The sequence below is a fragment of the Coenobita brevimanus genome, chromosome 66 (genome assembly GCF_032717465.1).
Source record: "Coenobita brevimanus isolate Jiangsu-jjx chromosome 66, ASM3271746v2, whole genome shotgun sequence".
In the NCBI taxonomy this organism is placed as follows: domain Eukaryota; kingdom Metazoa; phylum Arthropoda; class Malacostraca; order Decapoda; family Coenobitidae; genus Coenobita; species Coenobita brevimanus.
In genome coordinates, this window is record NC_137019.1 from 4,626,758 (window position 1) to 4,640,302 (window position 13,545).

A 13,545-nucleotide genomic window follows, 5' to 3' on the forward strand; every position below is an offset into this window, starting at 1 on the left:
AAACATTAGACGTTCTCTTTCTTCAGCTGAGAGAACCCTTCCATATCAGACGGCCACGAAGTCCCTCTGTCCATGCAGTAGCAATATTCAAGCATTTTTTTTTTTCTAACCAGATGATTAATCCCAAAGTTCATCCAGGCTTGACGCCATAAAAATACCATTCCTGTATAACTCGCCACTCCGTCCCATTATAAGCTCCCCACCGTTACCTACTTCTCAGTCACCTTACCTGCATCCATTTTCCAACCTTCGTCACCTCATTTTCCTATCGACTTCACGTCCCACATATTTCATGATCATATATCATTTTCATTTACTAATTTCTACCGTTGATATAGTCGGCGTTTCTCAATGTAGCTACAGATAATATTGGCATATATACCAATGTATTCAGTATAGCTTATAATAACTTCTGTGTATTTATATTTAGGTGGCAAAATAATCTACAGAATGCTGTCGTAGTAAGCGTAAGTTTGAGGCTTAGTGGACATGATCGGCGGTAGGATCCTTTAAGACCAGTGATTAAATACTGTGGAGCATGTGTACTCCGTAGACTCGACATTTTCTTCACAAAGCCGTCTGAAGAAGATCGAAAATCAGTGAACCGTACGAAGAGCAGGAGATAGTCCTACAGGCCAGGGTATCATCACATCTCCAACAATCTGAAATTTGATAGTGATGCTGACAGTGAGTAAACCATCAAAGGATCCGTTAGGATACTCAGAGGAAGAGAACATCCTTGTTGTATTGTTGCCCACTGCTACCGCGCATCCTTGTGCGCAGGACCAGGTAATCCCTGGCTCTGGGACAGGACCACTTTAGACCAGTTTCGACCGGTCTAATTTGTATGAATCTGTCTCCCCAGAACAGCCACGCGACTAGTCTAAACCGGTCTAGACCGCTTAAGTTACACTCGCATCTCCAGGACTCTGGAATTTTGAGTGATGCTGACGGTGAGTAACCATCAAAGGACCCCATGGGATACTCAGAGGTAGAGAATATCCTAGCTGTATCACTCTCCCATCACACACATAACAGGATACACCTCAAAATGGTATACGGTTTCACTGACACATAAAACACCAGTCGCATACTTCACACGTGTCAACAGACTAAACGTAGATTAGAGACTACAGATAAGCATCAGCGGGGAAATACACACACACACACACACACACACACACACACACACACACACACACACACAAAACACCGCTCGCTGGTGCAGTGGTAACGTTCTCGCTTGCCAACTGGTGGACGGGAGTTCGCGCCTCGCTCAGGTTGCGAAAAGTTTCACTGACGAAGTGGGTGGTTACTGTCCCCCTTGAGCAAGGAGACGGGTGTGTGCGTGTGTGAAGGTCACAGCCTTGCCCTTGGATCGGACTATATGAGCTCTCAGCTCCCTTCCGGGAGGGTAAAAAGCTGACGATCACGACCATCCAGTGATCCTGACCGACCTGGTGAATTACACACACACACACACACACACGCACGCGCGCAGAGACCTCACATCTTGGAGGCAATAGGGCATTTACACCTTTTGAACACTGACAGCACAAATAACTACAGAGGAAATTGGTTAATAACCACATCCATATTGAATACATGTTAAATATGGCTCATTTAGGACTGGTGTAACGGTATTAAAAGGAGTGTTTTTACATGCCGATAGGGTCTTGTGGACAACCAGTTACGTCGCTGTTAACCGCTCCAGCGGGATGATGTCCAAAAACACATGTAGGAGAAAGCAGTCCCATTCACTCACACTGAGTCTGTTCGCTGTCGAACAAAATGAATTACAGACTCAACACCAAAGAAATTTTAGAGCATCCACAGCCAAGCCCCGCTGTTTTATGGTTTGTCCCAGTGAGTCCCTTTTTGCCTTTTGCATAGCACTGACAGCTGGTTGTCCCACTCACAGACCACTTCATTTTACTGTGCTCTGTTTCATCCACACCTCGCACTTTCCTGAATGCTCAGGCCACTGTTACTGAGTTTTCTTTCATAGTACACGTCCACCTTTTCCTGGCACTCCTCCCCTTCCACATCTGATCTCTACACTTTATCAATTCTAATGGGCTTTTCTCTGCACGTGACCAGATCACTCTAACGCTCTTAGCCTGTTCTTTCCAAAACACTACGTATGTCTCCATACCTCGCTCTAAGAGTGCAATTTTTCACGCTGTTCGGAACAATAAAAAGATAGAAGTGTTGGAAATGATGTGCCTAAGGTTTGTGAGGCCGATGTTAAATAAATAAATATAAGAATAAATGCATATATATATATATATATATATATATATATATATATATATATGTATGTATGTATGTATGTATAAGACTGTAAGAAAATGTTCTGGAAAGAGGTGAAGAGAGTAAGACAGGGTGGAAGTGAAGTTAGCAGGGGAGTGAAAGATAAAAATGATAGATTACTAGTGAAGAAGGGAAAAAAAAGTGAGCAGATGGAGAGAACACTTTAATGAATTGTTGAACACAGAGGATGGAAGTAATGCAAGTGTAAGTGGCTGGGGAATGGCTGGGAGAAGGATGGAGGTGAGAAGACAGGAAGAAATCAGTAGGATAGAAGTTGTGGAAGCAATGAAGAAGGTTAAATTGAGGAAAGCCCCAGGAATTGATAGAGTGTGTGGTAAAATGCTGAAGCATGGGGGAGAGATAGTAGTAGAATGGATGTGGAAGATGTGCAGATTGGCCTGGGAGGAAGGTAGAGTCCCGGAGGATTGGAAGTCAGGTATAATTATTTCCTTGTACAAAAGAAAAGAGGAAAAAGAAGTGTGTGTTTATCATAGGGGCATTTGTCTTCTTAGTATAATAGGAAAAGTTTATGGTAGGATACTTATTGACAGAGTTAGAGAAAGAACAGAGAAATTAGTTGGAGAAGAACAGGGAGGCTTTAGGAAGGGAAGAGGTTGTGTAGATCAGATATTCATTCTTAGATCTTTAGTGGAAAAGTTTCTAGAGAAGGGGAAGAAGTTGTATGCGGCTTTCATGGATTTGGAGAAAGCAGATGACTGGGTGGATAGACAAGGATTGTGGAAAGTATTAAGAATATATGGAGTAGATGGGAAGTTGTTGAATGCTGTGAAGAGTATGTATGATGGTGCTAAAGCTGCAGTGCGTGTGGACGGTGAATTGAGTGAACTTTTCTCCTTGAAGGTTGGGTTGAAACTGGGATGTGTCATGACTCCATGGTTGTTCAATCTGTACATGGATGGGGTAATAAAAGAGGTACAAGGTAGGGTAGTGGATGTTGGAGTGGCCCTGGTGAGAGAGGGCAGTGTTTGGAAACTCCCTGCACTGTTGTTTGCAGATGATACTGTGTTGTTGAGTGAAGACGAAGAGGAGCTGCAAGGCTTGGTGGATGAGTTTGGGAGAGTGTGTAAGAAACGGAATCTAAAGGTGAATGTAGGGAAGAGTAAAGTGATGGTCTTTGAGAGAGGTGAAGTCTGTGAATGTACAGTGAGGTTGGATGGTGAGGAATTGGAAAATGTGAGTACGTTTAAGTACTTGGGTAGTGTGATGAGTAAGGATGGAGGTTTGGAGGGTGAAGTGCTTGAAAGGGTACAGCAGGGAAGAAAGGTTACTGGTTCCTTGAAAGCAATGATAAGAAACAGGGATGTGAGCATGGAAGTGAAAAAGTTACTACATGACAGTATTGTGATACCAACTCTAACGTATGGAAGTGAAGCTTGGACATTGTTGCAAGGACACAAGGCAAGAATGAGAGCAGTGGAAATGAGTTATTTAAGAGGAGCCTGTGGAGGCACATGGAGAGACAGGCTGACAAATGAGGATATTAAGGAGCGTTGTGGTGTGGATGTGGATGTGATAGGAAACGTTAGGAGGAATACACTGAGGTGGTTTGGCCATCTGGCGAGGATGTAGGGTGAAAGACTGACGAAGAGAGTGTATGTGAGTGAGGTGGAGGGGGGAGAGGGAGGGGAAGGCCGAGGATGAGATGGAGGGATGGGGTGGAGAGGTATATGTGAGAGGGGTGTGTGAGTTGGGAGCAGAGCAGTGAAATGACGGGGGACAGGGTACGGGGAGGCGATTTGTTTGTGGCCACCCCGAACGGGATTGAGGCGTCTGGCAGTAGACAGATAGATAGATGAAGACAATAAGGAGCACTTAAGAAGTGCAATACCCGCGCCCACAACTGATCTAAAGGCCGGCCATTTGACTTTGCTCTGTGATCTTGACCTTCTACCGATTGCTCTCAAAATCGCATTATTTCATCCTGCATGACTTTTAGTACTTCCACTAAGTTTGGTGCAAGTAGGGTTAATACTGAGTTGATCTTGTACTGTGTCCTTGCCCTTTGACATTTCCTTGTGAACTTGACATTTGACGGCTTGTTCTCAAAACTGCATCCCACATATCCGTGCGTTACCCTGAAGCTTCCCACAAAGTTTGGTCTAAATCGGATTATACTTGTTTTAGCTAACCTAACATAGTCATGTGACCTTGACTTTGGCCTAAAAAAAAAAAGTTAACCCCTTGCTTGATTCTCGATCATTCCACCAGGCTTGGTGTACATCAGATCAAAAGTGTCATTTTGTTCACACTGACAACGAGTTGAACTTTGACCTTACCCTATGACCTTGACCTTTGGCTTATTGTTCTGGAACTCCAATTTCTTCTATCTTACCTTGCCCTCAACTCTCCCACTAAGTTTGGTGTAAATTGGATAAAAGCTGTTGAAGTTAACTTTGCTAGGCAAAACTTTGGTCTAGCCCTGTGACCTTGACTGTTGACCTATTGTTCTAGAAAAAAAAAAGAAGGTCAATCTCTTGGCCAGTCCTCAACATTTCCACTAAAGTTTGATTAAAATCGGATGAAACCATTTTATTTTATTCACACACACACACACACACACACACACACACACACACACACACACACACACACACACACACACACACTGCTCGCTGGTGCAGTGGTAACGCTCTCGCTTGCCAACTGGTGGACGGGAGTTCGCGCCTCGCTCAGGTTGCGAAAAGTTTCACTGACGAAGTGTGTGGTTACTGTCCCCCTTGAGCAAGGGGACGGGTGTGTGCGTGTGTGAAGGTCACAGCCTTGCCCTTAGATCGGACTATATGAGCTCTCAGCTCCCTTCCGGGAGGGTAAAAGCTGACGATCACGACCATCAAGTGATCCTGACCGACCCGGTGAACTACACACACACACACACACACACACAAGTCGTACGACTCTTATGGGATAACTATTTTGAGAAACCCGCATTCACACTGAGTCACAAGTAGGCTGACTCCTGTTGGGTAAAATCAAATTAATATACTGTATGCACTACACTATTAGACATACGATATCCGTCTTTACTTGTTCATTATTGATTGGGGTATCTTGATGAAATGGTCATGCCCTTCACAAGAATTCTGTGTTGTGTATTTAAGACAGTCCCCCCTTTCAAAATCTCAGTCTTTACAGGCCAGTGACTTGTACTTCTATCTGACAAACTGTTCAGTCCAGGTAAAGAGGGACCCTACACGGTAAAATTTTTGAAACTGATATGTTGGTGGATGAATTACATCGGGAAATATGCGAGGAACTCGTCTTATCTTGCATGTTCGTCTACTTTCCAGTTAATGTCAGGACCAGCCGCCTAGCCCCGGGCTCCTACGCTCATGGGGCAACGTAGGATTGGATGATGGATGGCCTTTGTTGGTAGTCCATTTTAAGTATTACTCTAATTATACAGGTGTCCACATAATATGGGGAGTTTCTAATCAAATGTCAGCTGGACAGAAAATGAGTAGCCAGTGCTTATGGAACAACGAGTAAAATATGGTAGTTCCCAACCTCCCCCCCCCCAGGTGTATCTTGACCTAACATAATCAGGAACATTGATTTAGTTTGGTGAAGATGAGACTTTTTTTTTTTTTTAAGCGTTTTCCTTAAGTTGTCCACAACCGCTCTCTTGGTGCTGGTGGCAGTAAAAAAAAAAAAAAAAAAAAAAAAAAAATCGACGAGAGGGAAGTCCCACAAACGTTTCCTTGGCTGCCCACTCACAGCATATTGTAACAGAGAGAGAGAGAGAGAGAGAGAACGACGGAGGGAATCCCAGGTTAAACGTTTGTATGTTTAGCGAGCTCCAGAGAGAAGCGGTGGATACCCTATTGTAGTTTGTCTGTCTTCTTCCTTCAAGCTGTTAATGTGGTGGAAAACAGCTGGAATGCTTGAGGGGGTTAAGTAAGCGCTAGGGACGCTGAGGAACGGTGGCGAGGGAAGAACTTGAAGATGGAAGAGATAATCTAATCAAGGAAAAATATGACAGCAAAGGAAGGGGCTTGGATAAATGAAGGATGGACTGTCCTGGAGGGAGGGGTAAGGGAGGTTGGTATAGGGACCATAGGGAAGGTTCGCAGAGGAAAGGATTAAAGTGGTAGAGGAGGGGAGTGGTGGGTAGTTAAAGAGGGGAATGAGGATGGTGGAGAGACGGGAGAGGGAATAATCTGACTGACAAAAGAGAGTGGTAGGGAGGGAGGGAGGGAGGGAAGTCGACGACAAGGGAAGACTATCAAAGGTCCTTGCTTCCTGACTTGACTCTTTCTCCCCAGGTCTCGCAGGTGACATTAAATGGGGCGAAGGAGCTAGTACAATGACATAAACCATAGAGTTAAAGGAGAATAAAGCTCAGTTGTATAATGACAATATACGCTTTCTGCTTGCATATTTAGGTGTTGGCTAAAATTAAGTGCATTACATTTTCCCCCAACAGGAATGGAAAAGAAACTTGGGTTTTATGCGGGGAATCCCCCCAAGAGGAGTCAAGAGTGAGGGTGTGAGGACACAAGGCCGTGGAGAGTCCCAATGACCGGATGTTTCAGTCTCTGGCTTACTCGCTGTCAGTGGGTTATCGACTGCAGCTCGCTTCACACTTGTGCCCGGCCACAGTCCACTCTTAGGGAAATACAATGCGGCAGTAGTGGTTGAAGAATTATTGTGTTATCAGAGGCTGACATGTTTGCTTTGTGCTGTTGTGAATAAGTTGATATTGTTGTGTAGCGTATGACCTTGAAAATACGAGTTGTGCAACTTAGTGCGTCTTTGCTTGATTCACGGACCTAGTTTTTCTGCTTCAGTAAAAAATGACTATTGTAAGGGACAAACGACAAATATTTAAAGTGTCCGTATGAAAACCGTGAAAAAGAGGCAATTGTAGTGTTCTGGTTTATGACAAGCTGTGTATGTGAAGTGACGGCTAGAACGCAGGGAGCCACGTGACTCGCCATTGGACCAATCATTGGCCGCGCAACAGCTCTCCACCAATCCGCGGCCTTGTTGTGGTCTGGTTCTGAGAATAGACTTTAGTCATCTGGACCAAAATATTATTAGAGTGTGTGGAAAAGGGAGGGTTTTGCATGAATTTCTCGATCTTTAATTCCTCGTGGTTTGGGATCCTGATGCTCAAGATGAATTAGAAGGCGGGTGAGACAGGGAGGCAACAAGGATAAGCCCAGGAGGTGAGTAGCAGGGAAATGAGAATGGTGGGAATGATGATTGGAGGGAGGGAGGCGTGTTGATGGGGAACTACTACTGTACTTGCAAGTGCAGTATATATATATGACGGCGCCATAGGGTGCATTATACAATAGGCACTCGCTGCCATGTCGTATTCAAGCTTATGTGTCATGGCAAGTGGAAATAGGTGGTTGTCATTGGCATCCATTTAACCTACCTCCGCCAACAATCATGAAGTGGGAAAATTTTACTTCATGGCTTCACATGTCTAGGTGGTTTTAGGGCATAGTGATCATTAAAACTACAGTGGTTTAGATACTATTATGTTTAGTTAGTTATCACTGCAGAATTTTTTTTTGGAAAGTTCTGGACCTTAGTTCTCATTAATTGCCTAATAAACTTGGATTAAATTTGCCCACAGATATTATTTTTCCTGAAAGAAAAGAGGACAGTTGTTATTAATTATGTACGACAGTAATATGCTATTTTCAAATTTCCTATTGTGTTGGTGTTGACAACCCTTTGTTATTTTTTATAGATTAATGTACATAGTGGGCTTATGTTGATTTTTAGCAAAATGTTTGTGAATAGATTTCATTATTGTATGTAACACTGCATGTATCTTGTATTTTATAGAGTATGAAGTGATTCAATTTAATCGCCAAGTGCTGTTTTACTATCATGTATCATATTTTATGGATGTCTACTGTGTGATGTACAGTGTATAAAGATTTACTTTATGATTGCACCTACCTTCACCATCACATGGTTGTGTGATGATTGCACCATGAATAATGAATGCTTACCGGTAATGCATAGTACTGTTTTGGCACAAGTTTTATGAAATGCACATTTTAAGGCCAGTTCACTCGAGCTAAATTGCGGCCGTTTTTTTCGCCCTTTTTTGGGGGGTAAAATGCTGATTTTGGCATTTCTCCTGGAAACATGTTTACTCGTACAAGGACTGCGGAGGCAGGAGTGCGGCAACAGTGTTTACAAAGATGACCACCATACTCATACTGGGTGTGCAGCTCTTGCTATTGCACTTTGACTACTTCAAGATGAGCCCTCACAGCTGTAATTTAGCTCATGTGAACAAGCCTTTACTGTCAGTCAGCTTTCCGGTGGCTTCAGGGGCTGTATGCATAAATTTTCTTAAGCATAAAATCACGTATAAGATTCCTGGTGTATACCGTTAACTCATACTTAAATAATCAATCTTTTATACTCATGGTCATACCAGATACACCCAAACTGGATTGAAAATTAAAGTGAGAGTAGTAGTGGTTGCAGTAATAGTAGTAGTAGTGTAAACGCACAAGATGTTGAATTTGTCTTCGTTCCCAGAGGTTTGCCTTGTTTGGTGCATCCATTTAAATCGGCCTGGCCTCTTTTTCCCAATTCCGGCAAAAAAAGACTGACATGTCAGTCTCTCCGTACCGGCAAAAAAAGCGGCTGGAATTTCTACCAGGGAGCAAATTCCAGCAAAAAACGGCCCCGATTTTGCTCGTGTGAACCGGCCTTTAGTTTGCACACTGTTAGGTACGTTATAATCATTGGGGGATCTGGAGGGCCAAGCCCCCCAGTTAGGCCTCCACTGCTACCATAATTGGGGATCTTAGGGGACGAAGCCTTCCTCAGTTAGGTGACATGCTTTTTTAAACTATGTATCTGCTGAAATGTATGGTAATTGTGTACATCTGAGTATGTTTGGTGCATTGGCATGTTCAGTTAGCAGTAAATATGCTGTCGTGGGTGTTCTTCAGGCAGCTTTATTTAATATCACAAAATATTGCATGTTCTGGTCATCTCTTTTGCCAAGAAATTTGATATTAATTACCTGTGATGTATCTAGTACTAAAATTACTTACCTAGGTTAAGAATGCTGGTTAAAAAAAAAAAAACTTGATTCCTTGTGCTGCTGTCATTCATATTTACCCATTTGTCATTATTAGTCTCAGCTTAAACAGTATGATGTTACCCCATTTGTCATTGAAGAGTTTGTTGACTTTGCTTATGAAAATTTTGGGATAAATTGGTAACTCTCAAAAAATGCAGTTATTTAGACAGCAGTTTGTAATGGATGTATTGAAAAAATGGTTTTTGAAGAGCTCATGGAATGATAGTGAAAATATAGAAGAGCTCAGTACAGTATTCCTGTTAGTTTAAAAAAAAAAAAAAAAAAAAAAAAAAAAAAAAAAAAAAAAGTAATCTTCAAGTAGACAAGGCCACCATTTTTTGCATTTTTTTTTCCCAGATCCTTCCTGTGATTCTTTTTTTTTCTGAGTGTTCAGGTTTTGATTTTGACTTTTTACTGAATGGTGAAAAGTGTTTAAAAAGGAGTCTTTGTTTGCAATCACCAGCAGCACCAAAGACATATGGCTGCCATTTTGTGGTGCACTGAAGACAGACACCCTCTTAGAAGGCCATTTTTGGCACGAAATTACCCTTATCAGTGCTAATTTGTCCTGACCTATCCAATCCTTTATATAATTAGCTACCAGTATATTTATCTTGGTCACGGATGGACTCTCTTCATACTTGATAAGGCGTGGCACTTCTGTACATCTTTACAAAGTAAGTCAATTCTATCTATCTATCTATCTATTGCCAGACGCCTCAATCCCGTTTGGGGTGGCCACAAACAAATCGCCTCCAAGTCGCCCTGTCCCCCGCCATTTCACTGCCCTGCTCCCAACTCACACCCCCCTCTCTCATATACCTCTCCACCCCATCCCTCCATCTCATCCTCGGCCTCCCCCTCCCTCTTCCCCCCTCCACCTCACTCACATACACTCTCTTCGTCAGTCTTACACCCTCCATCCTCTCCACATGGCCAAACCACCTCAGTGTGTTCCTCATAATGCTTCCTATCACATCCACATCCACACCACAACGCTCCTTTATATCCTCATTCGTCAGCCTGTCTCTCCACGTGACTCCACAGGCTCCTCTTAAATAACTCATTTCCACTGCTCTCACTCTTGACTTGTGTCCTTCCAACAATGTCCAAGCTTCACTACCGTACGTTAGAGTTGGTATCACAATACTGTCATGTAGTAACTTTTTCACTTCCATGCTCACTTCCCTGTTTCTTATCACTGCTTTCAAGGAACCAGCAACCTTTCTTCCCTGCTGTACCCTTTCAAGCACTTCACCCTCCAAACCTCCATCCTTACTCATCACACTACCCAAATACTTAAACGTACTCACATTTTCCAATTCCTCACCATCCAACCTCGCTGTACATTCACTAACTTCACCTCTCTCAAAGACCATCACTTTACTCTTCCCTACATTCACCTTTAGGTTCCGTTTCTTACACACTCTCTCAAACTCATCCACCAAGCCTTGCAGCTCCCCTTCATCTTCACTCAACAACACAGTATCATCTGCAAACAACAGTACAGGGAGTTTCCAAACACTATCCTCTCTCACCAGGGCCACTCCAACATCCACTACCCTACCTTGTACCTCTTTTATTACCCCATCCATGTACAGATTGAACAACCATGGAGACATGACACATCCCTGTTTCAACCCAACTTTCAAAGAGAAAAATTCACTTAGTTCACCATCCACACGCACTGCAGCCTTCGCACCATCGTACATACTCTTCACAGCATTCAACAACTTCCCATCTACTCCATATATTCTTAACACTTTCCACAATCCTTGTCTATCCACCCTATCATATGCTTTCTCCAATTCAATGGCAGATAATATTTAAGAGCAGGTCCTATGTATCCGTGAAGATTACCAAAGCATAGTTTTAAAGTACCAGGTATTAATTGTAGAACCACTTCAATAATTGCACCATAGGTGCAAACTGAACCAAACAGGACCAAATGTACCATGAAAGCAGTATTTATTGATCCTGACCTTAGTATTGCATCATTGAGACCCATTGATTTTGGTTGTTATAAAGTTATGAAAGTTAATTCATGTCATAAACTTCAACATCAGCTAATGGGAGCTGTGCATGATATTGCTCAGAATAACTGTATGCTTACATGGTCACCTTCTATGCAGGAATAAAGTCCCAAGTTTACTGGGCAAAAGCTACGGCAAATATTGTACCAAAGGTTTGACTGGACAGTACAGTGTACTGTCTGTTTATCTATTGTCAGATGCCTTAATCCAGTAAGGGGTGGCCATAAACAAATCGCCTCCATTTTGCCGTCCTCTGTGATTATGCTTCCTTCCCCCAAGTCTCACCCCCATCTCTTTTATATTGTACCTCTCCACTCCATCCCTCCATGTCATCCTCAGTCTCACCCTCCCTCTTCCCCCCCACCCCTCCACCTCACTCACATACACTCTTTTTGTTAGTCTTGAGACCATGCTGTGAAGCTTATACCCAGAGTCTGACTTGTTAAAAAAGAAAAAAAGTCTCGCTCTTCATCCTTTCCACATGGCCAAACCACCTTGATGTATTTCTCATAATACTTTGTATCACATCCACACCACAATGCTCCCTCCTGCTTTATTTATTAGTCTGTCTGTCCATGTAACTCCACATGCTGCTGTCGTACATATGACCTCTCTTAAAAAGCTATTTTTTTTTTTTTTTTTACCGTACGCTACCGTACCTTGGAATTGATTCAGTGATTTTGTAAAGGTACATAGAAGTGCATTTCTGTGTATGAAGAGGATGCTTCAGTATTCAATAAACAAGGAAAATATGTTAGGTTAGGTATAGGTTAGCTTAAGATAAATTAGGTTAAGTTGTGAAAATTTAGGTCATGTTTGGATAAATAGGCACTGATGAGGGTAATTTCGTTCAAAAATGGTGTCTTTCTGTCTTCGTGCACCACAAGACTTCGCTTATACAGTTCAGTTGCTATGATCCCTGTGTTTGATATATGACCAATCATTACCCGAAACAATGATGGTAGGCAGGCTTGGTTTAAGGGAGGAGGTGTGCAGTGGGCCTCTGAGCAGTCACATGTTGTGCATTGTGGGAAGGAGAGATGCATGCAACGGCAGAAAATGCTTTGTTTGGGCCTGTATCACATACTGTATAACTCTCATTCTACACATGTTACAAAGACTTCATTCTGAGCCTGACCAATAGCTGTGTACACATCATATGAATGGCAATAGGAAATGCACGATATAGTTGAGCTGGAAGTACCAGTACCATTTTATACAGTATTGTATCACATTACCACTACTTTCTACATCTGTAGAAATAATAGTCACCAAGTATGCCTCCAATCTGTAGTAGCCTATCAGAATATGTAATTCATTATTCTTGCATATGCAACATGTAAGAGCTATTGGGGTTGTACAGTATTGTCTCTCCCATATCCCCATTTGAGTCGGGGGGTTCCCAGGGGACCTCTCCCCACCCACTGGGCTACACATTGTACTGTGCTGTATAATCTGTAAAAAGATAATCACTGTTAGGATATGTATGAATACAGTACGGTATACAGTACCATAGGTAATCTCTGAGTTATCTGGCATAATCCAGCCAACCTCTCCCCACACCAGATATTGTGTCGGTACCTCCAAGCAGCTGTTCATTTGCCAGAGAGGTGCATCATATGTCATCACCCAGAGCTATCTGTCTTGACCCTCTGTCTTAAAAACTTTCCTATGTTATTACCCATGAATAAAAGATTAAAATGAAGCATAAAGTACAATGCAGTATTTACACAGTATGTATAGTACCGTACAGTAACAGAATATGGTACATAATATAGTAAACTCTCAGTTATCTGTTGTAATTCAGCCAAGCTTTATGCCGGTTAAAGCAAAACACTGGATATTGCGTAGTATCTTTACCTCCCCTCTTTGGCTCAACGTTCAGTGTCGAGCGGGATATTGTGTTACTATCCATCTTGACTCTATCCTAAGAACTTTCCCATATGTAAAAGATGAAAGTTAAGCATAAAATACAATACAGTAATGATATACAGTAGTTTAGCATTGTAATACTGTACTGTACAATCACAGTTTTCCTAACTGGGAAACTTGGGGAATTTGCCTTCCCAGTTGCTGTACTTATTTTCCCAGACATGTGATATGTACTCTTTT

At 42.5% G+C, this 13,545-nt stretch overlaps 1 protein-coding gene across 1 annotated transcript in view; it reads left to right on the plus strand.

The window, feature by feature from the left end:
• The first annotated feature begins 7,365 nt into the window (after nucleotides 1-7,365).
• Nucleotides 7,366-13,545, plus strand: part of LOC145405295 (transcription factor RelB homolog) — a 103,900-nt gene continuing 97,720 nt past the window's right edge. Inside the window, exon 1 of the mRNA XM_080276716.1 lies at nucleotides 7,366-7,502. The gene's annotated coding sequence lies outside the window, so the exon portion shown is untranslated. The remainder of the gene's footprint in view (nucleotides 7,503-13,545) is intronic.